The sequence below is a fragment of the Budorcas taxicolor genome, chromosome Y (genome assembly GCF_023091745.1).
Source record: "Budorcas taxicolor isolate Tak-1 chromosome Y, Takin1.1, whole genome shotgun sequence".
Lineage (NCBI taxonomy): Eukaryota > Metazoa > Chordata > Mammalia > Artiodactyla > Bovidae > Budorcas > Budorcas taxicolor.
The window spans coordinates 4,506,825-4,533,223 of NC_068936.1; the positions used below are offsets into that span (position 1 = coordinate 4,506,825).

The window sequence follows — 26,399 nt, forward strand, 5'->3', positions numbered from 1 at the left end:
TTTTCTAAAATTGATACCTCAAAGATATGTCTTTTTCATCATAGCTGACTGTGATGTAAAAACACGAAGTCAAAAGATACCTGGAGTAACAGGCAAGTTTGGACTTCAGGTACAAAATTATGCAGAACAAAGGCTAAAGGCCAAGTTCTGCAAATGCAAAGGTTAAAAATGGAAACAGAGACAGACAGTGTCCTTGGGCTCCAAAATCACTGGGGAGAGTGATTACAGCCATGAAAATAAAAGACTCTTGCTCCCGGGAAGAAAAGCTGTGACAAACCTAGATACAATATACTGAGAAGTAGAGACATCACTTTGTCAACAAAGGTCCATGTAGGAAAAGCTAGGATTTTGTTTTGTTTTGTTTCTGTTTCCCTCCCACCCACCCCCCCCCCCCCCCCCCCCGCCGCCACCCAGGAGATATGTACAGATGTCCATCTTGTGTGACCCTACAGTGACCCTACACAGCATAGCTTAGTTTCACTGAGTTAGATAAGGCGGTGGTCCATGTGATGGACAGGTTAGGGTCCTGTGATTGTTGTTTCAGGGTTTCTGCCCTCTAATGTTCTCTATCAGCATCTACCAGCTTAGTGGGATTTCTCTTACTTTGGACATGAAGTATCTTTTCACTGCTGCTACAGCAAAACACAGCTGCTGCTCCTTACCTTGGACATGTGATATCTCCTCTTGACTGCTGGCTGCTCCAGTGCCACAGAACCACAGCTCGCTGCTCCAGTGAATTTGGAAAACTCAGCAATGGCCAAGGGAATGGAAAATGTCAGTTTTCATTCCAATCCCAAAGAGAGGCAATGCCAAAGAATACTCAAACTACTACACAATTGCAGCCTATGTTTGCAATTTGATCTCTGGTTCCTCTGCCTTTTCCAAAACCAGCTTGAACATCTGGAAGCTGACGGTTCACATATTGTTGAAGCCTGCCTTGGAGAATTTTCAGTATTACTTTACTAGCACATGCTGCTGCTGCTGCTGCTGCTGCTGCTGCTGCTGCTGCTGCTGCTGCTGCTATGTCACTTCCATCGTGTCCGACTCTGTGTGACCCCATAGATGGCAGCCACCAGGCTGGCTGGATTTTTCTAGGCAAGACACTGGAGTCGGTTGCTATTTCCTTCTCCAATGCATGAAAGTGAAAAGTGGAAGTACAGTCGCTCAGTCATGTCTGACTCTTAGTGACCTCATGGACTGCAGCCTACCAGGGTCCCTTATTGTGGGGACCAAGGAGGGCCCAGAAGCTGGAGGAACTGTGGCATGAGGAGTGCAAAGCATGTGAGGGGTGTTGATGCCCATCGGCCTCTGCACAGCTCAGTGCATCCCCCATGGCCCCACAGGTGGCAGAAGCTGAAGGTGCTGGACTTGTGCCAGAACACCCACCAGGACTTCTGGACCCTGTGGTCTGGCATTAAGGTCAGTGTTTGATCACTGCTGGAGCCCAGGCCGATCCAGCCCATGCAGAAGAGGCACAAGGTGGAAGCTCATTTGGGGCTGAAGCCAGCACAGTGCCCTGTGGACATGCTGGTCTACCAGTGCCTCAAGGAGGACACCCTGGACGAGACCCTCAGCTACCTCCTGAACAAGGCCAAGCAGAGGAGGAGCATGCTGCAGATATGTTGCCAGAAGATGAGAATTTTTGCCAATGCCATGCAGAGCATAACAAAGATCCTGAAGGTGGTGCAGCTGGACTCTGTCCAGGACCTGAAGGTGAACTGCACCTAGAAGCTGGCCATGCTGGGCAGGTTCGTGCCACACCTGGGACAGATGGGAAACCTGTGCCTGCTGCTGTCTCGTATCCACGAGTTGCCGCACACTGCCACTGACCAGGAGGACCACTGCATCGGCCAGTTCACCGCCCAGTTCTTGAACCTGCCCCATATGCAGGAGCTCTACGTGGACTCCATCTCCTTCCTCCAAGGACGCCTGCACCAGGTGCTCAGATGAGGCGTGGCACCAGCTTTGAAGACCAGAATGCACCTCTCTCATTTTCTTACCATCAGGGTGTCTATTTATGCCCGACGGGGACATTGCCAGTGTTCATGGGCCACTCGGAAGTCCTCACGATGCCACCACTCTGTCCCCAAGCATCTTGTCAGGTCACCTCCCTGGTTAGGGTCAGAGGTGAGGCCTAGGTTAGATGCTGTCAAAGGAGACTTCTTGCTGGTAGTCCACATAGTGGGGGGTCAAGTGTGATTTCCTTGGGAATTCTTTCTGAGAGAGTGATGTCTTAGCTGAGATGATGACAGAAAACTAAGTGAGAAGGACATTGGTCCATCAGGTGTGAAGTTTGAAGTCTGAAGCTCTGTCTCTCCCTCCCACCTACCACTTCTGTCCTGAGCTTTTTTGGGCTCCATGTGAGCTGTGGGAAGTGGGTGATTCTGGAGATGACAAGGAGGGATCAGTTCAATACATTTGTCACTCAGTCATGTCCGACTCTTGTGACCCCATGAATTGCAGTATTCCAGGCCTCCCTATCCATCACCAACTCCAGGAGTTCACTCAAACTCATGCCATCGAGTTAGTGATGCCATTCAGCCATCTTATCCTCTGTCATCCCCTTTTCCTCCTGCCCCGAATCCCTCCAAGCAACAGAGTGTTTTCCAATGAGTCAACTGTTCTCATTAGGTGGCCAAAGTACTGGAGTTCAGCTTTAACATCATTCTTTCCAAAGGACACCCAGGGCTGATCTCCTTTATAATGGACTGGTTGGATCTCCTCATAGTCCAAGGGACTCTCAAGACTTCTCCAACACCACAGTTCAAAAGCATCAGGATCAGGAGGGGAAAATTGTGACTCCTAAGCAGTCCAGAGAAGATTAAAAGTGAAATGAGCATCATCGTTGAAGTTGCTCCAATCTCTGTAAGTCCAAATTACAATTACTATTTTCCTTTAAGACTTCTGAACATATAGGAAATCCTCAGTAACAGGTCACCCCTTCTGCCTTAAACACAGTGATAAAAGCTGAGAGGATGCAACCTAGTCTGTCTGTATGAATGTGTTGCATTGATTCCCTTTTTGGCAGCAACAAACTCCAAATATTAGGAATAAATATGTTCACTGAGAAACCAAAAGAAAGAAAGAAAGAAAGAAGAAGGAAAAAAAAAAAAAAAAAGAATTGTAGGTGGTGATGGACAGTTTGTGGCCCCTGAATATCTGGGAGATATTCACCCAGGGATCATCTGTAACTGCTGGGACCCAGCAGCCTATGTCCACTGCATTCAGCCTGCTGTTTAATTCAACTAGTCATGTCCTGTAAAAAAATCTTAATTCCTGCAAACTAAATATTAGCTGAAATAGGCAAATAACATTTGTTTCCTGTTTGTTTCCCACATTGAAAATAGTTCATCATTTTGTGCAGGGGAAAATCATACCCATGTGAGCAAGATCTTTCCCCCAGACGATCCCCTGCCTTCCAGTCAAGAAGGTGAGAGGCCAGCTCCAAGCCAGTGAGAAGTCCTGTGTTCCAGTGAAACAGGTCTCTCCTCCCCAATTCCTCTGCCCACCCTCTCTGCCCCTGGGACAGACTGCCCTGTCACTCGCCAGGTGCCTGAAGATCCCTCTGGAGACCCTGTGGATCACCAACTGCCTGATTTTGGAGTCAGACCTGATGTGCCTATCACAGTGCCTGAGTGTCAGTCTGCTGAAGGACCTGGGCCCCAGTAGGGTCAATCTGACCAACTTCAGCTTGGAGCCCCTGCAGGACCTGATTGAGTGGACCTCAGCCACACTGCAGGACTTGGACCTGGAAGAGTGTGGCTTCATGGAATCCCAATTCAGCACCCTCCTGCTGTCCCTGAGCCACTGCTCCCAGCTCACCACCTTCAGCTTCTGCAGCTACCCCATCTCCATGCTGTGATGGAGAGCCTGCTGCACCACACCATGGGGCTGAACAAGCTGAGCTACATGCTGTACCCCACACCCCTGGAGAGTTATGAGGATGTGTGTAGCACCCTCTACCTGGGCCTCCTGGCTCAGTCACCCCCAGATCAAGCAGCTGCTGTAGGAGCCTGAGCAGCCCAGGATTGGCAGGTTCAGCACCATCCCCCATCCACACTACGGTGACCAGATCTTCTATGACACTGAGCCCATCCTGTGCCCCTGCTACATGCCCACCTAACCCAGCACACAAGTTTCAGGCTTTGTCCCCGGCACTGGCACACTGCCACCCAGACCTCAGTGGATATACAAGGAACACAAACCACAGTTTCAGACAATTGTTCAGTGCATGTGGGAAAAGGATGGGTGATTTAGAGTGGGCAGTGGGAAGGACTTTGTGGGATTTTGGGAGAGATGTGTTCTTACAAAGCTGGAAATGTGAATCCGAATTTTGGAGGGGGGATTTTGGACTTGGGACGTTGATGGGGTTGTTACTCCTGCGATGGTTTGTTACAAAGAAATAAAGAGAATTTCAGTGTTGATCATTTGGTGTCTTCTGTGATCTGTGACCATGATTCTCCCTTTTAAATTAATGACTCTCCTTTTAGTGGGTAAATAAAAGGGCCTGAGCATGAGTGGGGCCTAGATGCTCTCTGATAGGCAAGGATCAGCTACAGGACTTCAGGGCTCCATTTACCCATCCCTGTGGTTCTCATTTCCAGGGCATCCACCTCCTCACTTATTTCTGAGGCTGTTCAATCTGTCATCATGTACAAGGTGCGTCCTCAGGGCCTGGAACGGACTAAGTGTCCAGGAGTGAGCATGGCTGGAGGGAACCTTCTTCCAAGGGACCCTCATGGGTAACCCCACCCAAGCCCTGGACTCGAGCATTTTTCCCAGTGGATCTAGCAGATGCAAAACCTCCATCTTGGACCATGGGCAGTGCCAAGATGGGTTCACTGTGCATCATCAGGCCCGGAGTCCTGGGGGATATTCACTAGCAGACCATCTGGAGCCTCTGGGACCCACCAGCGCTTGTGCACCTTCCTACTGCTCAGCCATATCTGCCTGTTTGGAACTCCATGGATTGTAACCTGCCAGACTTCTCTGCCCATGGAATTCTACTGGTGAGAACACTGCAGTGGCTAGCCATTCTCTTTTCTGGGAGATCTTCCCAATGCAGGGATTGAACTTGGGTCTCTTGCATTGCAGGCAGATTCTTTACCATCTGAGCTGCCAGGGAAGCTTCGCTTTTCAAAGAGACAACTCAACATCGCTGAATCCATTTTCTAAATGTGCCTTTATGCCACTAATAGTCCCACAGGCTTTATTTTGTTTTTACATTAATCAAAACTTTCACACACAATTATGTATTCAGAGGCTGACAGAAATTCATTCCCAATTGTCAAAATAAAGTCACTTCCGAGTTCAATATTTCAGTATTTGGAGTCTGCAGCTGGCAAATTCAGTTTTTATGATATTTCAGTGTTGTGTGTAACTTGGCATTTTTCTCCTTGGTGTGATTAATATGTAACTTTAAAAAAAAAAAAAAAAAAACTTTATCCTTAGGTTTTTACCTTAAGCTACATGGTAAAGATAAAATTTCCTCCAAATCCTGGTTCTGTGCCAACCTGGCAGCACTAAGGCTTTTAACTAATTATCTTTCATATAAAAGCTCTTTGTTGAAACCAAGTCTAAGATTCAGAGAAGATTTAGCAACTAAACACAATAAGAGTGCCCCTTCAGAGTGGAGGGCACCAACTATACCCCTGTTTGTGACTGAAGGAGCTGGGACTGGCATGGGCCACCAAAATTTTGATCTAAAATGATCTGGAAAAGTGCATCACCTTAATTTGAGCTTTCCTGGTGGCTCAGATGGCAAAGAATCTACCTGCAATGCAGGAGACACAGGCTTAGTCCCTGAATTGGAAGATCTCCTGGAGAAAGGGGTGGCTACCCACTCCAGTATTCTTTCCTGGAGAATTCCATGGAGGAGGCTGTTGGGCTACAGTAATGGAGTCACAAAAGAATCAGACAGGACTCACTAACACTTTCACTTCACCTTTAATGCTGTGGGTAAGCAGGTGGTGCAAGTCGTCATTGACTGAGTTTTTCAATGTATCATGGTCCCTTAAGTTACAGCCCCTCTCTGTCCCACCCTTGCATTTAAGCTGTGAAATCATCCTTTCATGATTTCTTACTCAGGGAATTAGAACTGAGAGCAGAAGCAGCAAGAAGCCACACACTCTGCACTGATTAGGTGAGGATCAAGGTGGAGAGTGAAAGAGCTGGCTTAAAAATAAGTATTAAAAAACACTAAGACCATGGCATCTGGCCCCATTACTCCATGGCAAATAGAAGGGAAAAAGGTGGAAGTACTGACAGATTTCCTCTTCTTGGGCTGTACAATCACTCCAATGGTGATTACAACCATGAAATCTAAAGATGGTTGCTTCTTTCCTGTTTGTCACAGCAGGAAAGCTATGACAAACCTAGACAGTATGTTGAAAAGCGGAGATGTTACTTTGCCAACAAATATCTGTATAGTCAAGGCTGTGGTCTTCCTAGTGGTCATACATGGTTGTGAGAGCTGGACCACAAAGATGGGAGAGTCCCATAGAATTGTTGCCTTCGACTTGTGGTGCTGGTGAAGACTCCTTAAAATCCCTTGGACAGCAACAAAATGAGAGCAGTCAGTCTTAAGGGAGATCAACCTTGAATACTTGTTAGAAGGACTGATGATGAAGCTGAAGGTCCATTATATTGGTCATCTGATGTGAACAGCTGACTCACTGGAAAAGTCTCTGATGCTGGGCAAGATTGAGGGCAGAAAGGGAAGAGGGTGACAGAGAATAAGATAGCTGGACAGCATCACCTATGCAATTGACATAAACTTGGGCAAATTTCAGGAGATAGTGCAGGACAGCAAGGTCTGGCAGGCTGCAATCCACAGGATTGCAGATACAACCTGGCAAATGAACAACAACAATCTCTTCAGATAAAGCTGTGCCAGTGAGAGTAAAACAGGAAACGGTTTGTGAGAACAATGGAAGAACCAAGCTCTCCCCTAGAGACCGAGGCAGTGGGTAGAGGCTGGGCAACAGGATTAGTGCCTTCTTGAAAGATAAGCCATCTGGACACATTTAGAGTGCACTTCTCACACAGCCCTAATCTGTAGGCCAGCAGGCACCAACCTGTCTCCTGAGGGCCTGACCTCCTCCTGGGTACCAGGTTCTCAGATGGTTTGAGATGCCCAGCCTGTTGGTGGACACTCAAGCTGACTACATGTCACTCCACGGCAACAAGCCCCAGGGAGCTACCTCCTTGACCACAGCAATGGACCTGGGCTGGAGGTGCCCTTGGGATTGTCCATGGAAGGAAAGGTGTTAACAGGTCATGTCTGTCTTTCTGATTTTCTTTCCTTTGTTAGCCAGCCAAAAGAGCTTGCAGGATCTTAGTTCCCCAACTAAGCATAGAATCCATGCCATCAGTAGTGAAAGTGCACAGTCCTAACCACTCCAGGACTACAAGAAATTTCCCAGTAGGTCATTTCTTGACCCTGGCAGATGGCCCAGAAATCTAACGTTGGCTGCTGAGAGGCAGCCTTCTATGGGTCAGGCTTTGATGAAGTCATGAAACATTCCTCTCTCCCTGACCTCTGGGAGCCTTGTGACCATGGCCCATATCATAGAAATTTCTGGAGGTAGACAGAACTGAAGGACAATGTACCCCCTCCTCACTATATTCCTTTCCTGTCTACAGACCCAAATGTCTTTCAATAAATTCATCTGCTCTCAACACATCTACAGAAAGCATGCTATCCTCCTTTCTGGAAACCTTCCCTGCAGAAGAGGTTGAGCTCATGTCCTCTGCTTCTTCCTAACCTAACTTGTGAAGGCCTTTCTGTATATCTGGTGATAAGCTTCAGTGTGTTCTGCTGGACAGCTCTGGGGTTACCCCCAACCTTTTTTTGTTGTTGTTGTTAAAAGACATACTCCCCTTCACATTCAGGATGGATTGAGCACAGTCCTCACTCTGTTCTCAACATTCTGTCCCTCAAAGTCTAGGAGAGAAGTAAAAATATTTGGGGCCATAAGAGAGTTGGGTGGGGACTTTTAGTAGCAGCAGTCTGCAAGAAGTGGTCCACAGGAGCAGGCTTCGTCCTGGAAAATCTAGGTAGGTGGGCATTTTTTGATGGGCGAGAGTCACCTGGGAGCTGAGTCATCACCTACATACATCCTATCTGTCCTTGAGGTGAGCCCTCTCTAAGGACTCCTGACCAAAAGAATGTGTGAAAGTACTAAGGTGGCCACCAGAAATACCACAGACTTAAACAACAGGAAATTGTTTTATCCCATTTCTGGAGGCTAGAAGTCTAGGATCAGGTGTTCACAGTGTGGTGTCTCTGGAGTTCTCTTTCCTTTATGTGCAGACAAATACATTATCATGTCCTCCTGTCTCTTTATGTCCAAGTATCCTTGATGTTTTGTGTGTCCTAATTTCCTCTTTCCCACCGCCCCCCCCCGCCCCTCACCCCCGGCTGTACTGCTTCGCTTCTGGGTCTTAGTTTCCAGAACAGGGATTGGACTTGGGCCCTTGGCAGTGAAAGCTTGGAGCCATAATGACTGGAATTCCAGGGAATCGCCCTCTTTCTTTTTATATGGAGAACCATGAGATTGGTTAGGACCCAGTCTAGTCACCTCGTTTAAACTTAATCACCTTGTTAAAGGTATTATCTCTAAATATGGTTACATTCCAAAGTGTAGGTGGTTAGGACTTCTACAGATAATTTTTTAAAATAAATTAATTTATTTGACTACACCAGGTCTTAGTTGTGGCATGTGGGGACTTCGGTCTTCCTGGCAGCACATGGGATCTCATTCCCTGACCAGGGACCGAAGCGCAGCCCCCTGCACTGTGAGTACAGCGTCTTAGAAACTGACCCATTGTGAAACTCCCTTTAACATATGGATTTTTCAGGACACAATGAAGACCAAAACAGGGCTGATGATAGGATGATTTTCCTGGCTACACATTTCCATTGTACCTGTTCTTAGAAATATCTGAGACTTTTAATAATGTGGACTACCTAGTCCCATGCCTGGAAATACTGATTCTGTGGGTATGGAGTAAGATGGACAGAATCAACCAGAACATCACTACTTTTCAAAAGCTCTCTAGTACTCATTGTTTAATATGGACACCTTAAGCAGCCTGGGCAACACCTGGAGCTTGTGAAAAAAACTCTCAGCCCCAACCAAAACTGTAGGAGGATAATGTGTTTTTCCAAAAGACAAGTCCTTAGATTAACTGAAGGTTAAGAAATACATCCCAGGAGATTTGAAAGTGTGGCCCAAGCTGAGAAGTTTGGATCCAGATCTCTGGGCTTTGCTTATACCCTAATTTCCATCAATACGAAGGACATCCAGTAGCCCCAAGAGAGGGAGTGCCAGTCCTAGAATCTCTGAAGGGTGGTGGGCAGAATGAAGCTCCCAGATCAAGCAACAACATCTGACTGGTTTGTTGAATTACCAATAACCTGCTCCTCCCAAGGCAGGTGTTCAGTGTGTCACATGAAGAAAAAAATGAATTTCTGATGCTCAACCCTCAGAGTCTCCTGAAGTAGTGGACTATTGGATATTTTAAACATGTTTTTATTGTTGTTTATGTTCCCCTTATGGCTCAGCTGGTAAAGAATCTGTCTGTACTGTTGGAGACCTGGGTTTGATCCCTGGGTTGGGAAGATCCCCTGGAGAAGGGAAAGGCTACCCACTCCAGTGTTCTAGCCTGGAGGATTCCATGGACTGTATAGTCCATGTGGTTGTGAAGGGTCAGACACAACAGAGCGACTTTCACTTTCACTGTTGTGGTTTAGTTGCTAAGTTGTGTCTGACCCTTTTGTGATCCCATTAGACTGTAGCCTCCCAGGCTCCTCTGCCCATTGTATTTCCCAGGCAAGAATCCTGGGGTGGATGCCATTTCTTCCGCCAGGGGATCTTTCCAGCCCAGGGATTGAACTCAGATCTCCTGCATTAACAGGTGGATTCTTTACCTCTGAGCCACCAGCGATCAATCTTTCCCAAAGTATTAGAGGATTTTACACCCTGGGATACACTTCACTTCAGAATCAACTGAGGCAAACATTGAATTTTTAGATACCCAGGTCCCCTTCTCTGGCAATCTGAGTTTCTTAAGTGTGTTATGCAGCCCTGGAATCTTTACGTTTAGCAATGTCCCAAGTGATTCTGAGATTTGAGCAATTGTTAGAAGCATATGAAAGTGAAAGGGTTTGTTTTCCAGTTGTGTTCAGCTCTTTGCAAGCCCATGGATAGTAGCTCACCAGGCTCCTCTGTCCATGGGATTCTCCTGGCAAGAATACTGTAGTGGATAGCCATTTCCTTCTCCAGGAGGTCTTCCTGAACCAGGGATCAAACCCTGGTGTCCTGTACTCTGTGCAGATTTTTTTACTCTCTGAGCCATTAGGGAAGCCTAGAAGCATAAGTAAGTAGTCAAAATTTTTCTTCCTTTGCCCCAAGTTTTTGAAAACGTTTCAAAATTGACATCCACAATGTTTTTAAGATCAAACCTGGTCAAAGCCAGGTCTCCAACAGTACAGGCAGATTCTTTACCAGCTGAGCCACAAGGAGAACCCAAACAACAATAAAAACATGTATAAAATATCTACGAATCCACTCCTTCAGGAGACCCTGTGAGTTAAGTGTCAGAAATTCATTTTTTCATCATGTGATACACGGAGCACCTGTCTTTCTGCAAAATATGTAGCTATTGGCATATAATAAAAATAAATCCCTTAAGTAAATAAAACTAGGAATTTCCTGGTAAACCAGTGGGTAGTGCTCAATGCTTTCACTCTGGTGACTTGGGTTCTTTCCCTGGTCAGGAAACTAAGATCCTGCAGAAAGTCTCATGGGTCCATAAATAATTAAAACTGTTAATATGCTTTCAATTATATCCAGAAGAATGTAAATAGCTTAAAGTTTTTAAAAATATTTTTATTTACTTAATAGGCTGCCTCGTGTCTTAGTTGTGGCATGCAGGATCCTTCGTGGGTTCTACTGTCCTCTGGCATGTGAGATCTTAGTTCCCTCAAACACAGATTAAACCCACATTCCCTGCATTGGAAGGCAGATTCTCAAACTCTGGACCACCAGGTGAAGAACCTAAGCCACTCCATTTTGCCAAAAAAAAAAAAAAAAAAGACTCCGTTTTAGAGTTGTGAGGAAAGAGTCTTTGGAAATCCCCTGTCCTCACCCCACCACTTGTGAGCCAATCAGATCCCAGATCAGGATCTCCTGACTTTACGTTCAGGACTTTCAAATTAAGCCAGGGAAATGAAAACCAATCAGAACCCAACACCTAACCCTTCCACAGAAGGAAACTAATTAGACATCTCCCAACACAGAAACTCCCTTTTTTCAAATTTTTCACATGAGAATAACCTATATAAGCAATGTAACTCAGAGTTTGAGGCTCCTCTCCTTAGCCACTGCGTTGGTAATGGTGGGAGCCCCAGCTTGAGCTTGGTAATAAAAACTCTCATGCTTTTGCATTGGATATCAGCTCCCTGGTGGTCATTGGGAGATTTTGTGACATGGGCATAACATTTGCGGGCACGTCATGGATCTCTCATCGGCCCCACAGGGAAACTGATCCGGAGAGTTATCTACAGCCGGTAAGCTCTTCTCTGTCTCTTTGTTTCTGTTAAGGCCTATTTTCTGAAGTCGGTATATGACGCAGGTGGATACGCCAGCAGGTCACCAGTGCGGGTCATTGGGAGACGTGCCCGACTCCCTCGCAGGGGACAGAGTGCCCCTGTTCTCTGTAGATGATAGCGGGTTGCTCCCGCTGAACAGCCGGAGGCCGTTGTCTTATTTTCAGTTTTGCCTCAGGACTTCCTGAGGTCTATTTCTACTGTCTCTCTGTCTGTCTGTGTGGTTATCTGTATTGTCTGTGTTAATTTACCAGCATCTGATTGATCCAGGAACGATGGGGCAGAGTCAATCTAATCCTACCCCTCTATCCCTGATCACTGACCATTTTAAGGAGGTCAAGATGCGCGCACATGACCTCAGTGTGGAAATTAAGAAAGATAAATTAATCACATTTTGCAGCGCAGAATGGCCAACCTTCCACGTGGGATGGCCCCCAGAGGGCACCTTTGACTTGGAAACTGTGCACCGAGTCCGAACTTGGACACACTGACCAAGTTCACTATGTCTTAGTTTGGGAAGATATCATGTTGTGCCCCCCTCCATCAGTAAAACCTTTCTTGCCTCAACAGGGATTCTCCACTGCACAGGTGCTGGTAACACGTGTAGGAAAGAACCTGAAATATCCCAAGGAACCTGAAACAATGCACTGCTGTACCCCATTTTATAAAGGGGAACAGAGGAAGAACTTCTCTTCCCACTCCCTTACCAATGCCTTGAGCCACCACAGGTCCCTGCTATCCCTCCACCTAGGGCCGATGCATCAGAAGGGAGTCCCACACAATATACTCGCCATAGGTGAGCCATGTCTCCAGCAGGGCCGGTAGACTCAACCATTGCCCTCCCTTTATGAGTGGCTGATTCCCCTGACAAGGAAGGGAACCAACCTCATCAATACTGGCCCTTCTCTACCAGCAACCTTTATAACTGGAGGTCCCAGAATGCTAAGTTCTCAGATAACCCTAGAGATCTAACTAACCTTTTAGAGACTGCGCTTTTTACTCATCAGCCCACCTGGGACAACTGCCAACAGCAGATTCTCTTCACCATGGAAGAGAGAGAGAAAATACAGAACGAACCCTGTAAAAGGGTCCCTAGGGCAAATAGAGAGCCCACTAATAATATAGATGAGATTAACACCTCCTTCCCTTTATTGTGACCTGATTGGGATTACAACATTCACAAGGTAAGGAGAGGCTCTGAGTCTACCACCAGACTCTGTGTTGGGGGGCGGGGGGGGGGGGGGGGGGGGGGTGCGGTGCGGGTTGAGGCGGGGAGGCTCAAGGCAGCTGCATGGAAACCCACTAACCTAGCTAGAGTAGGAGATGTTCAACAAGGCCCCACTGAGAGTCCAGCTGCTTATCTGAAAACGCTGATGGAGGCCTTTAGACAATACACCCCCATGGACCCAGAAGCAGATGGCACTCAGGCTGCTCTACTAATGCATTTTGTCAACCAGGCGGCTCCAGACATTAGGAAAAAGTTACAAAAACTAGAACGCCTGGGTGAAAAGAGTACCTAGGATTTAATAACAGTGGCAAAAAGGGTCTACAATACTCGAGAGACCCCGGAGGAAAAACAAGCTAAGGCAGCAGACCGCCAGACCTGCAATATGGCATGCATTCCGCTAGCGGCAACAGTTCCTGATTTGGGAGAAAGGCAGCGCCAGCTGCGCCTCCTAGCGGCTGAAGGTAAGAGCCACCCCTGTACACGACCAGCATTAGGAAGGAATCAACGCTTTAGTCTATCCCTGGCACCCAAGAGCCAGGAACTTTTCACCTTTGAGTGGTCTGACCTGGAAGAGGGGATAAACGGCCAGCTGACTTGGACGCTACTGCCACAGGGATTTAAAAATTTTCCCACTATCTTCGATGAGGCACTCCATGAAGACCTGGGTGAGTTTGGACAACAGCACCCACAACTAACCTTGTTACAATATGTAGATGGCCTCCTGATTGCAGCAGAGGACTAGCAGACTTGCCTCAGGGGCACCCGAGAACTGTTGCAGGCCCTTGGAAAATTAGGATACCTAGCCTCAGCCAAAAAGGCTCAGATATGTCAACCAGAGGTCACCTACTTGGGGTACGTATTAAAAGAAGGGCAGAGGTGGCTGTCAGAGGCACGAAAAGAGACAGTACTCAAAATACTGACCCCAGACTCACCTTGAAGGGTGAGAAAATTTCTGGGGTCTGCTGGCTTCTGCCGTCTTTGGAATCCAAACTATGCAGAATTGGCTAAACCCTTATATGAAGCCACCAAAAGTACCACCCCTTTCAGCTGGACAGAACAGATGGAGGCCACCTTCAAAACTATTAAAACAGCTCTGCTGTCAGCCCCCACCCTAGGGTTGCCTGACATCACAAAACCCTTTCTCCTGTATGTGGATGAAAAACAAGGAGTAGCAAAAGGGGTGCTGATGCAACATTTGGGACCTTGGAAATGGCCAGTGGCCTACTTGTCTAAACACCTAGACCCCATAGCATCAGGCTGGCCCCCATGCCCCCGCATGATTGAGGCAGTGGCCCTAGTGGTCAAAGATTCAGACAAACTGACATTAGGGCAGGAGTTACATATTACCGCCCCCCATGCCACTGAGGGCATACTGAAACAACCCCCAGATGGATGGATCAGCAACACTATGCTGAGCCACTACCGGGGACTACTCCTATACCCCTCCAGAATTGTCTATCTACTGCCTACTGCTCTCAATCCGGCTACATTGCTTCCTAACCCGGACTTGGAAGCCCTGATCCATGACTGCAGTGACATACAACCCAGGTGCATAGGACGCGAGAGGACTTGCAAGATCACCCCCTGGCGGATGCTGAGGTCACCTGGCATATGGACGGGAGCAGTTTCATTCAAGATGGACTCAGGTATGAAGGGGTGGTCATAACCACAGAAACCCAAATTGTGTGGGCAGAAGCACTACCTCCAGGTACTTCGGCTAAAAGGGCTGAACTAATCACCCTTACAAAAGCCCTTCAGTTGGGAAAGGACAAAAAAACTTAACATCGTTACCAATAGCCGATATGCCTTTGCTACTGCCCATATACACGGGGCCATGTACAGAGAGAGGGGACTCCTCACAGCCGAGGGTAAGATGATTAAAAACAAAGAAGAAATAAAAGCTCTCCTCTCAGCATTATGGCTTCCTAAAAAACTAGCCATAATACACTGCCCAGGGCACCAAAAGCCAGACACTCCTATCTTAAAGGGAAACAATTTAGCAGACAGAGAAGCTAGAGATGTGGCCCAGAATACCATGATAGAGGCCACTCTTCAGCTGCCTGACCCTGGGAGCCCTCCTCTGCCAGCTTTGCCCAATTACTCAACAAGAGATTTAGACTGGATAAAAAGCCTGCCTATGACCCAAGAGCTGGCCGGTGGTGGAGAGCAGCAGAAAGCTCTCTAATCCTCCCAGAAGAACTAGGAAAACAAGTATTACTAAAAATGCATTGTGCCACTCACCTGGGAACTCACAAGATGCAAGACCTGATTAGACATGCCAAGATTACCATGAAAGATGTCAGGACGATAATAGGAGACATCGTATCAAACTGCAAAGCATGCCAGCTCATGAACGCTGTCCCTCATCTGGCCAACCAAGGAATTAGAGAACGGGGGACAAGACCAGGAGCTTACTGGGAGGTGAACTTCACTGAGGTGAAACTGGGTAAATATAGATACAAATACCTGCTGGTGTTCATAGATACCTTCTCAGGGTGGATAGAAGCCTTCCCCACTAAGAGAGAAACAGCACAGGTGGCGGCCAAAAAGCTAACTGAAGACATCTTGCCACAGTTTGGGTTTCTGGCACAGGTGGGGTCAGATAATGGGCCAGCCTTCTTGTCTCAGGTAAGCCAGGGGATAGCCCAGGCTTTGGGGGCTAGATGGAAGCTGCACTGTGCCTATAGGCCCCAGAGGTCAGGTCAAGTAGAAAGGATGTATAGGATGCTTAAAGAGACATTAATGAAACTAGTTGCTGAGACTGGCAGGGACTGGATGGCTCTCCTCCCCTTTGCCCTGTACAGGTACAGAACTCACCCTACCAACTGGGACTCACCCCTTTTGAAATCATGTATGGGATACCTCCCCCAATAATCCCTCACCTAGAGGCAGAAGTGTTAAAAGAAATAGATGATCAGAAGTTGCTTTTTTGTCTCCGGTCCTTAAAATACTCCCACAGGGACACATGAAAGAGGCTCAAAGCGCTATATGAATCAGGCCCTCCACCTGAACCTCTCCACTACCGCCCTAGACACTAGGTGTACATGTGCTGTCATCACCAAGAGACCCTAGAGCCTAGGTGGAAGGGACCCTTCCTTGTTGTCTTGAAGACACCAAATGCTCTCAAAGTTGATGGCATGTCTGCTTGGGTTCACTACACCCATACACGGCCTGCGAACTTGTTCGCCTTATGAGAAGAGTTCCTCCCCCAGTGGAAGGCTGAATTAGACAAAACTAACCCACTTAAGCTAAAACTGAGAAGACAACAAAAGTAGGTAAAAAGGTAAGGCTACCCGGTTACTCCTGGTGCTCTCCCTCCTGGGCTGGAAAGCTTTAGGTGTGGCCCAGGACCAAAATGCACACCAACCTTTTAAAGTAACCTGAAACTATGAAATGGAGAGACATACGAGGTGCTGAACCAGATGACTACCATGCACCCTGTAAACACATGGTGGCATGACTTATTCTTCCACCTAAAGTAACTGATGGAGATTTCCTGGGCATGCACTTATCCGCAGAAAGTGGGTTTCTATGCGTTTCCGTGGCACAAAAGAGACCAGATACACTTGTGGCAGCATGCAGAGTCGTCACTGTAAGGCATGGGAATGTGTGATTTCGAATGATGGCCAGTGGAAATGGAGTGTAGCCAAGCCGTTGGACCTGGTCACGATGACTTTTGTAAATCCTATCATGTTAGACATGTGGAACAAGCGATTTACCAGTAATTGTCCTCACTGCAACCTCGTCAAGGTCTCCTTCAGTTCTGAAGGACAGAGGGACATAAGATGGACATCAGGACTCATCTCAGGTATACAGAGCCTCTGATGATCTTACTTTTACTCACCTTCAGGCCGTGTTTATTGAACAAGTTAATGACCTTCATCAAGAGACACATCAACACAGTGCAGCTTATGGTGTTCAGGTCCCAATATACGGCCTTGCCAACGGCCCCTGTAGCGGAAGAAAACATAGAGCTGGTCACAGAGCCATGATTGGGTCTGTCCTGGGTCCTTGAGAAGGGGGAAATGAAGAGCCTAAGCCACTCCATTTTGCCAAAAAAAAAAAAAAAAAAAAAAAGACTCCATTTTAGAGTTGTGAGGAAAGAGTCTTTGGAAATCCCCTGACCTCACCCCACCACTTGTGAGCCAATCAGATCCCAGATCAGGATCTCCTGACTTTACATTCAGGACTTTCAAATTAAGCCAGGGAAATGAAAACCAATCAGAACCCAACACCTAACCCTCCCACAGAAGGGAACTAATTAGACGTCTTCCAACCTGGAAACTCCCATTTTTCAATTTTTTTTCGCACGAGAATACACTATATAAGTAATGTAACCCAGAATTTGAGGCTCCTCTCCTTAGCCTCTGCATCAGTAATGGTCGGAGCCCCAGCTTCAGCTTGGTAATAAAAACTCTCATGCTTTTGCATTGGATATCAGCTCCCTGGTGGTCATTGGGAGATTTCGTGACTTGGGCATAACACAGGGAAGTCTCTAGCCTTGGGTTTTGGTATTCACTAAAATTTGAGAAGGACATGGCAACCCACTTCAGTATTTTTGCATGGAGAATTCCATAGACAGAGGAGCCTGGATGGCTAAAGCCCATAGGGTAGCAAAGAGTCAGACAAAACTGAGCAACTAGGCACAGCACTCATCATCAACCATCTTAAAAGACTGCAAAACTAGTTATTTCTAATGATCAGGTCCTTTTTTTTTTTTTTTTTTCCTGCTTCATTGAGATATAATAGACATATATTGTGTAAATTTCAGGTGAACACATGTTGATTTGATAAGAAAGGTATTTTTAATGTTATATCTGGTCACAGCACTTGAGATCACGTTCATTAGTGAACTTCATTTTTGTTCTAACTCAGTGACTCTGGTACCTTATAAGGAGTGGAAATACATATATTTCTTCTCTGAAACACTTCCTCCCCTTAAGAATCTGTGTTCAGAGGGCTGTAAAGACAGTGGAGGGAAAGTCTGAGATAGATAGAATCTGTGTGGTGCAAAGGGGAAGAAGAGAGAAGAGGGGAGGTGAGGGACAAAGGGAGAAGAATGGGGACCAGGCTGTGACCTGACATCCCTGATGTGGTTTAAGAAAGCATGAGCCGCTACCTGGAAAAAGCTCCTGGGGTTCAGCATGATGATATACAGTGAGGACCCCAGGAATCCAGTGGCTGCTGAGTTTTCAAGTGCAGATCACTTGGGAGTAAGCTTGCTTCCTGCCCTCCTCACTCTCCCCACCCTTCCCCAATCCCACCACCACCCACCAACCCACCCACCTTGCTCCTGGAAGAGAACAGGGATTTTCTGTTTGCAGCTGGAGAATTTTATGGGATTTGAAGAGGACCCCTGCCTTTTTAGGTTCCTGACATCAGCCCGAGCTCTTTTGGAATCGCTGTGCGGACCACCTTCCCCTGCCCTTAAGCTGTTGCTGCTGCTGAGTCACTTCAGTTGTGTCCAACTCTGTGTGACCCCATAGATGGCACCCACCAAGCTCCACCATCCCTGGGATTCTCCAAGTAAGAACACTGGAGTGGGTTGTCATTTCCTTCTCCAATGCATAAAAGTGAAAATGAAGTCATTCAGTTGTGTCATGACCCCATGCAGTGTAGCCTACCAGGGTCCTCCATCCATGGGATTTTCCAGGCAAGAGTACTGGAGTGGGTTGCCATTGCCTTCTCCGCCCTTAAGCTATTGAACCACAAATAACTAAAGATGCAGATAAATTGTAGATAAGGTGGTGGGCTTCTGGATGCCAGAGAGGGAAGTGGGAACTCTCACCACACTGAGACCTGGAAAACAGCCCCTGGGAGGGGGCCCTGAAGCCCCATCCACATTTTTTTCTCTCTCTAGAAATTTGGTAGAAACGTTTCCATTTGAAAGATCCTATGGGGAATAACTGATTCAGAAACCTGATTGGAGCCCTGTTTGGATACTTTGGATTGGATTAGAATGAGTTTTATTTTTTTCATTTTTAAAAGAAAATTTATTTTTACTTTATTTTACTTTACAATACTGTATTGGTTTTGCCATACATTGACATGAATCCCCCACGGGTGTACATGAGTTCCCAATTCTGAACCCCCCTCCCTCCTTCCACCTCATATCACCTCTCTGGATCATCCCCATGCAACAGCCCCAAGCATCCTGTATCCTGTATTGAACATAGACTGGCGATTCTTTTCTTACATGACAGTATATGTGTTTCAATGCCATTCTCCCACATCATCTGATTCTCTCCCTCTCTCTCAGAGTCCAAAAGTCCATTCTATACATCTTTGTCTCTTTTGCTGTCTCACATACAGAGTTATCATTACCATCTTTCTAAATTCCATATAGTGTTAGTATACTGTATTGGTGTTTTTCTTCCTGGCTTACTTCACTCTGTATAATTGGCTCAGTTTCATCCACCTCATTAGAACTGATTCAAATATATTCTTTTTAATGGCTGAGTAATACTCCAGTGTATATGTACCACAGCTTTCTTATCCATTCATCTGCTGATGGACATCTAGGTTGTTTCCGTATCCTGGCTATTATAAACAGTGCTGCAATGAACATTGAGGTACATGTGTCTCTTTCAATTTTGGTTTTCTTGGTGTGTATTGCAAGCAATGGGATAGCTGGGTCATAAGCCAGTTCTATTTGCAATTTTTTAAGGAATCTCCACAGTGTTCTCCATAGTGGCTGTACCAGTTTGCATTCCCACCAACAGTGTAAGAGGTTTCCCTTTTCTCCACACCCTCTCCAGCATTTATTGCTTGCAGACTTTTGGATAACAGTCATTCTGATTGGTGTGAAATGGTACCTCATTGTGGTCTTGATTTGCATTTCTCTGATATGTAACGCATTGACTCATAGGAAAAGACTCTGATGCTGGGAGGGATTGGTGGCAGGAGGAGAAGGGGACAACAGAGGATGAGATGGCTGGATGGCATCACTGACTCGATGGACGTGAGTCTGAGTGAACTCTAGGTCTTGGTGATGGGCAGGGAGACCTGGTGTGCTGCAATTCATGGGGTCGCAAAGAGTCGGACACGACTGAGCAACTGAACAGAACTGAACTGATAATGAGTGATGTTGAGCATCTTTTCATGTGTTTGTTAGCCATCCGTATGTCTTCTTTGGAGAAATGTCTATTTAATTATTTGGCCCATTTTTTGATTGGGTTGTTTATTTTTCTGGAGTTGAGCTGCATAAGTTGCTTGTATATTTTTGAGATTAGTTGTTTGTCAGTTGCTTCATTTGCTATTATTTTCTCCCATTCAGAAGGCCATCGCTTCACCTTGCTTATAGTTTCCTTTGGTGTGCAGAAGCTTTTAATTTTAATTAGATCCCATTTGTTGTTGTTGTTTTTGCTTTAATTTCCAGTATTCTGGGAGGTGGATCATAGAGGATCCTGCTGTGATGTATGTTGGACAGTGTTTTGCCTATGTTCTCCTCCAGGAGTTTTATAGTTTCTGGTCTTACATTTAGGTCTTTAATCTATTTTGAGTTTTTTTTTGTGTGTGTGGTGTTAGAAAGTGATCTAATTTCATTCTTTTACAAGTGGTTTACCAGTTTTCCCAGCACCACTTGTAAAAGAGATTGTCTTTACTTCATTGTATATTCTTGCCTCCTTTGTCGAAGATAAGGTGTCCATAGGTGTGTGGATTTATCTCTGGGCTTTCTATTTTGTTCCATTGATCTATATTTCTGTCTTTGTGCCAGTACCATATGTCTTAATGACTGTGGCTTTGTAGTAGAGCCTGAATGAAGTCAGGCAAGATGATTCCTCCAGTTCCATTTTTCTTTCTCAAGATTGCTTTGGCTATTCGGGTTTTTTTGTATTTCCATACAAATATTGAAATTCTTTGTTCTAGTTCTGTGAAAAATAACACTGGTAGCTTGACAGGGATTACATTGAATCCATAGATTGCTTTGGGTAGTATACTCATTTTCACTATATTGATTCTTCCGATCCATGAACATGGTATATTTCTCCATCTATTAGTGTCTTCTTTGATTTCTTTCATCAGTGTTTTATAGTTTTTTATATATAGGTCTTTGGTTTCTTTAGGTAGATATATTCCTATGTATTTTATTCTTTTCCTTGCAATGGTGAATGGAATTGTTTCCTTAATTTCTTTTTCTACTTTCTCATTATTAGTGTATAGGAATGCAAGGGGTTTCTGTGTGTTGATTTTATATCCTGCAACTTTACCATATTCATTGATTAGCTCTAGTAATTTTCTGGTGGAGTCTTTAGGGTTTTCTATGTAGAGGATCATGTCATCTGCAAACAGTGAGAGTTTTATTTCTTCTTTTCCAATTTGGATTCCTTTTATTTCTTTTTCTGCTCTGATTGTTGTGGCCAAAACTTCCAGAACTATGTTGAACAGTAGCAGTGAAACTGGGCACCCTTGTCTTGTTTCTGACTTTAGGGGAAATGCTTTCAATTTTTCACCATTTAGGATAATGTTTGCTGTGGGTTTGTCATATATAGCTTTTATTATGTTGAGGTAAGTTCCTTCTATTCCTGCTTTCTTGAGAGTTTTAATCATAAATCGATGTTGAATTTTGTCAAAGGCCTTCTCTGCATCTATTGAGATAATCATATGGCATTTATCTTTCAATTTGTTAATGTGGTGAATTATATTGATTGATTTGTGGATATTGAAGAATCCTTGCATTCCTGGGATAAAGCCAACTTTTTCATGGTGTATGATCTTTTTAATGTGTTGTTGGATTCTGACTTTTAGAATTTTGTTAAGGATTTTTGCATCTATGTTCATCAGTGATATCGGCCTATAGCTTTCTTTTTTTTGTGACATCTATGTCAGGTTTTGGTATTAGGGTGATGGTGGCCCCATAGAATGAGTTTGGAAGTTTACCTTTCTCTGTAATTTTCTGGAAGAGTTTGAGTAGGATAGGTGTTAGCTCTTCTCTAAATTTTTGGTAGAATTCAGTTGTGAAGCCGTCTGGACCTGTGCTTTTGTTTGCTGGAAGATTTCTTTTTACCGTTTCAATTTCCATGCTTGTGGTGTGTCTGTTAAGATTTTCTATTTCTTCCTGGTTCAGTTTTGGAAAGTTGTACTTTTCTAAGATTTGTCCATTTCTTCCACGTTTTCCATTTTATTGACATTTAATTTTATTGATTTGATTTTTCTCTCTTTGTTTCTTGATGAGTGTGGCTAATCGTTTCAATTTTATTTATCCTTTCAAAGAACCAGCTTTTGGCTTTGTTGATTTTTGCTATAGTCTCTTTCGTTTCTTTTGCATTTATTTCTGCCCTAATTTTTAAGATTTCTTTCCTTCTACTAACTGAGATTCTCCATTTCTTCCTTTGCAACTTGATTTAGGTGTAGAGTTAGGTTATTTATTTGCCTTTTTTACTTATTTGTTGAGGTATGCCTGTATTGCTATGAACTTTCTCTTAGCACTGCTTTTATAGCGTCCCACAGGTTTTGGGTTGTTGTGTTTTCATTTTCATTTGTTTCTATGCATATTTTGATTTCTGTTTTGATTTCTTCTGTGATGTGTTGGTTATTCAGAAGTGTGTTGTTCAGCCTCCATATGTTGGAATTTTTAATAGTTTTCCTCCTGTAATTGAGATCTAATCTTAATGCATCATGGTCAGAAAAGATGCTTGGAATGATTTCAGTTTTTTTTAACTTATCAAGGTTAGATTTATGGCCCAGGATGTGACCTATCCTGGAGAAGTTTCCGTGAGCACTTGAGAAAAAAGTGAAATTCATTGTTTTGGGGTAAAATGTTCTATAGATATCAATTAGGTCTAACTGGCCTATTGTGTCATTTAAAGTTTGTGTTTTTTTGTTAATGTTCTGTTTAGTTGATCTGTCCATAGGTGTGAGTGGGGTATTAAAGTCTCCCACTATTATTGTGTTTTTGTTAATTTCCTCTTTCATACTTGTTAGCATTTGCCTTACATATTGCAGTGCTCCTATGTTGGGTGCATATATATTTATAATTGTTATGTCTTCTTGAATTGATCCTTTGATCATTATGTAGTGGCCTTCTTTGTCTCTTTTCACAGCCTTTGTTTTAAAGTCTATATTATCGGATATGAGTATTGCTACTCCTGCTTTCTTTTGGTCTCTATTTGCATGAAATATCTTTTTCCAGCCCTTCATTTTCAGTCTGTATGTGTCCCTTGTTTTGAGGTAGGTCTCTTGTAGGCAGCATATATAGGGGTCTTGGCTTTGTATCCATTCAGCCATTCTTTGTCTTTTGGCTGGGGCATTCAACCCATTTACATTTAAGGTAATTATTGATAACTATGATCCCGTTGCCATTTACTTTATTGTTTTGGATTCGGGTTTATCCACCCTTTTTGTGTTTCCTGTCTAGAGAATATCCTTTAGCATTTGTTAGAGAGCTGGTTTGGTGGTGCTGAATTCTCTCAGCTTTTGCTTCACTGTAAAGCTTTTGATTTCTCCTTCATATTTGAATGAGATCCTTCCTGGGTCCAATAATCTAGGTTCTAGGTTATTTTCTTTCATCACTTAAAGTATGTCTTGCCATTCCCTCCTGGCCTGAAGTTTCTATTGAAAGATCTGCAGTTATCCTTATGGGAATCCCTGTGTGTGTGTGTGTGTGTGTGTTTTCCCCCCTTGCTGCTGTTAATATTTGCTCTTTATGTTTGATCTTTGTTAATTTGATTAATATGTGTCTTGGGGTGTTTCGCCTTGGGTTTATCCTGTTTGGAACACCCTGGGTTTCTTGGACTTGGGCGACTATTTCATTCCCCATTTTAGGGAAGTTTTCAACTATTATCTCCTCAAGGATTTTCTCATGGTCTTTCTTTTTGTCTTCTTCTTCTGGGACTCCTATAATTCGAATGTTGTAGAGTTTCATATTTTCCTGGAGGTCTCTGAGATTGCCCTCATTTATTTTAATTCGTTTTTCTTTTTTTCCTCTCTGATTCATTTATTTCTACAGTTCTATCTTCTATTTCACTAATCCTGTCTTCTGCCACCGTTATTCTACTATATGTTTCCTCCAGAGCGTTTCTGATCTCATTTATTGCATTATTCATTATATAGTGACTCTTTTTTATTTCTTCTATGTCCTTGTTAAACCTTTCTTGCATCTTCTCAATCCTTGTCTCTAGGCTATTTATCTGTGATTTCATTTTGATTTCAAGATTTTAGATCATTTTCACTATCAGTATTCAGAATCCTTTCTCAGGTAGATTCCCTATCTCTTTCTCTCTCTCTCTCTCTCTCTCTCTCTTTTTTTTTTTTTTTGGTTTGGTGGGCATTTCTCCTGTTCCTTTACCTGCTGGGTATTCCTCTGTCTCTTCATCTTGGTTATATTGCTGCGTTTGGGGTGGCCTTTCTATATTCTGGGAATTTGTGGAGTTCTCTTTATTATGGAGTTTCCTCATTGTCGGTGGTGTTGTATCAGTGGCTTGTCAAGGTTTCTTGGTTAGGGAGGCTTGTGTTTGAGTTCTGGTGGGTGGAGCTGGATTTCTTCTCTCTGGAGTGCAGTGGAGTGATCAGTAATGGGTTATGAGATGTCAATGGCTTTGGAGTAACTTTGAGCTGCCTGTATATTGAAGCTCAGGGGTGTGTTCCTGTGTTGCTGGAGAATTTGTGTGATATGTCTTGCTCTGGAACTTGTTGGCCCTTCGTTTCAGTGTTGGTATGGAGGTGTTTGATGAGCTCCTATTGATTAATGTTCCCTGGATTCAGGAGTTCTCTGATATTCTCAGGATTTGGACATAAGCCTCCAGCTTCTGGTTTTCAGTTTTATTTTTATAGTAGCCTCAAGACTTCTCCATCTACACAGCACCAATGATAAAACATCTAGGTTAAAGATGAAAAGTTTCTCCACACTGAGGGACACCCAGAGAGTTTCACTGAGTTACATGGAGAAGAGAAGAGGGAGGGGGTAGTTAGAGGTGACTGGAATGAGATGAGGTGGGATCAAAAGAAGAGAGAGCAAGCTAGCCTGTAATCACTTCCTTATGTGCACCCCACAGTCTGGACCGCTCAGAGATGTTCATGGAGTTATACAGGGAAGAGTAGAGGGAGGAAGTAGACAGAGGTCGCCATGAGGATAAAAGATGGTAATGAAAAGGAGAGAGACAGATCCAGCCAGTAACCAGTTCCGTAAGTGTTTTGCACCGTCTGGAACACACAGGGATTCAGAGTTGGGTAGAGAAGAGAAGGGGGAGGGAAGAGAAGAGGCTACCTGGTGGAGAAAAAGGAGAGTCCAAAGGAGGAGAAAGTGGTCAAGCCAGTAATCTTGCTCTCAGGTAAAATTGGGTACTGAAGATTGGGTTTTTAAAGGTAAAAATTTGACAATAAATACCAAAAAGCAAAGTTTAAAAATCTAGAGTAGAGGTTGGATTTTCAAAAATACAATATTAAAGAAAAGAAGAAAGAAAGAAAAAAAAGCCATAAGAATTATTTAAAAACAACAACAACCACAAAAAGGCTATATAAGTCCTTTGATTTAAAAATAGGGTCTTTTTTTTTTTCTTTTTAAAGTAATAATAGGTTATAAAAATTTAAAAAAAAATAAAGGAGAAATAGAGGACCTTAAAATCTTAAAAATAAGAAAAAGAATAGAGGAAAAAACTATCACACAACAACATCAACAACAACAACAAAAAGGAATGATCATAAAAATAGTAAAGATATATCTGGCCCTTTCTCTGGTGTTGTGGGCAGTGTGGGGTCACTTCCAAGGTGGTACACTCTGTTTAACTTTTTCTGTTTGTTGGCCTCCTCAGTGTCTGATTTCCACCCTGACACAGTTGGTGGGATGCAGGGGGGTGGGGGTGGACACTATTATTTGTTTAGGCTCCCTTGTTCAGTCACGCTGTTGGGAGAGAGGGATGCTGCAAACAAATAACATTGGTGTGTGCTCGCAGTATCTCAGCCCTGCTGGGCTTGCCCCTGCTCACGGCGCACACCACTCGGGCTCTACATTGCTCCACTGGGAACCGTCTGAGTCTGGCCCTAGGATGCATGCACCTCCCCAGTCTAAGCCACTCAGGCTCGGTGCTCAGGTAGCCCTCAGAGGCCCAGATTCGGTTGGGCCTCCCAGGTCCGAGTAGCACAGGTGTTTGGTGAGCACGGTCATTGCGACTTATCACCTTCCCCATTTCTGCTGCTCAGTTTTCTCGGTATACCCCTGGTGTCCCTTCTCAGGCAGATGATGATTGTCCAGAACCTCCAGAAGTCTTAGCTAACAAAGAAGCCTGCTTGCATTTTGGTAGGTACACTCTCTTCGGCTGTGATTGCCTCCTTCCAGCCCTTATGGCTCTGGCTGTCTGTCACCAGAGGTGGATGGTCTGCAGCCGGTTATTTCTGTTCCATCCTTTGTTCTGTGTGCAGTCCTGGCAGTCTCTCATGTTCGTGCTTTTTGGGTGGTAGCTATCCCACAATCTGGTTTGCTAGCCCAAGTTAGTTTGCTCTGGTTACACACAGGGCGTTCTGGCCTGATTCTTAAAAGAACTGCAGCCCACGCCTCCCATGCCTCCCTGCCCATCCCCCACTTGCTAGTGGCAGATGCAGGTGTCTGTGCTGCTTCTCTGC

At 44.7% G+C, this 26,399-nt stretch overlaps 1 pseudogene; it reads left to right on the forward strand.

The window, feature by feature from the left end:
• Nucleotides 1–1,263: 1,263 nt before the first annotated feature.
• On the forward strand, nt 1,264–4,123 carry LOC128070928 (melanoma antigen preferentially expressed in tumors-like; annotated as a pseudogene).
• The last annotated feature ends 22,276 nt before the right edge of the window (nt 4,124–26,399 follow it).